This window comes from Pundamilia nyererei, unplaced genomic scaffold (assembly GCF_000239375.1).
Source record: "Pundamilia nyererei isolate P.nyererei 1_Seehausen unplaced genomic scaffold, PunNye1.0 scaffold00031, whole genome shotgun sequence".
In the NCBI taxonomy this organism is placed as follows: Eukaryota; Metazoa; Chordata; class Actinopteri; order Cichliformes; family Cichlidae; genus Pundamilia; species Pundamilia nyererei.
The window spans coordinates 1,002,565-1,004,175 of NW_005187432.1; the positions used below are offsets into that span (position 1 = coordinate 1,002,565).

Here is a 1,611-nt window from a genome sequence, read left to right on the forward strand (position 1 = left end):
AGGGTGAAAAGCGTCTCAGGAAATAGAGAAATGCATTATGGTACCTCACACTGGAACACGTTATCTTAAAGAACGCATGCTTTTTTATAAATAATAACAGAGTGAAGACTCTGTTTTAGCACAGAAAAAAATTCCCAGGACAATCATACATCGAGATAATACAAAGGTTTCGACAGAAAAGGGGAGCGGGAGAGTTTTAATGAAGGACACGCCTCTCTGAAGCGCTCCCTTAAACCACAGCATGTTACAACCCGCGAGGCGAGATGTATAGTTTGAGCTCACAGGAGCACTGTCAGGGCTGGTGAGCAGCGGATATTTGAACGATATACATATCACAAAGAGAAAATACATCGTGAAAAGGTGAGTGGATTATAAACAAAAACACTTAGCACCTGTTTCTTTGGACCACCCAATCTTTTTGACAAGTGAATTTATTTCAAAGCTAAAAAAAATCTTAAAATAATTTTTCTTAAGTCAGTTATTGATACAAAATAACACGTTTTTTAAAACCCATTACATTATCGGAATGCTTAGATGCACATTTATTGGCTTTTTCGCAGTTCTTTACTTTTCAGACTTTCTAAAGTGGATGATAATTTTTCATCTCGTTTATTTCGTTCTCAAATAAATGCCTGAAAATAAATTACTTCTTCTCATCATGTCATGGTATGATGACCAACTTCTGAACCCATAAACTTCCATCACTCACGTTTATGTATTTATGTATTTATTTATTTGTGGTCAGTGGGCACAGATACACAAAGGCTTTTACTACGGTGTGCAAAACTGACTCAGAAGCCAACTGCTTGTACTGCACTTCCAGTGAGAGACTGTAGTGACACAAGTAAGGAAAAAAACTTCAACATGAACCAAAGACTGTTGAAATAATGCTCTTCGATGCAGTATTTGCTGTTAATATCAATGTTTGGTGCTTTTTAATATACTGTTTATGAGATTATGCTGAATCATTTTCTAGAGCCTTGGATGTAAATAATTTAAAGGCTGCAGTACAGTAGTAAGGTGTGAGCCAACAATTGTTTTTATTTTTGAGTTATTTCTGTACAAAAAGATGTAGAAAAAGATGACTGAAGAAGAAATACTTCCCATGAATCATGACAATCCTTCAACATCCTACGCCTATTGCAACCTAACTAAGGGAGGATTCAGAGTCACCTGATCCAGCTCTAAGAATCTGGTTAGATCTAAGATTTTTAGGGCCAAGTACATCACCTCAGTTTTATCTGAATTTAGAAGCAAAAAATTAGAGGTCATCCAGGTCTTTATATCTTTAAGACATTCCCGCAGTTTAACTAATTGGTGTGTATCATCTGGCTTCATGGAAAGAGAAAGTTAGGTGTCATCTGCATTGCAGTGAAACTGTATGCGATTCTTTCTGATGATACCGGATAAAGGACACGTGTATAATGTAAACAGAATTGGTCCTAGCACTGAACCCTGCGGAACTCCATAATTAACCTTAGTGTGTGAAGAGAACTCTTTATTTACAAGAACAATTTGGAGTCTATTAGATAAATATGATTCAAACCACTGCAGCACAGTACTTTAATATATATACAGCATGCTCTTATCACTGTAATAAAGTATTATGGT

The 1,611-nt window shown here is 36.1% G+C and overlaps 1 protein-coding gene across 1 annotated transcript in view; it reads left to right on the forward strand.

Moving 5' to 3' along the window:
• The first annotated feature begins 276 nt into the window (after positions 1-276).
• The window catches only part of LOC102215335 (leukotriene B4 receptor 1-like), a 5,955-nt gene continuing 4,620 nt past the window's right edge, over positions 277-1,611 (forward strand). The window contains exon 1 of the mRNA XM_013909778.1: positions 277-360. The gene's annotated coding sequence lies outside the window, so the exon portion shown is untranslated. The remainder of the gene's footprint in view (positions 361-1,611) is intronic.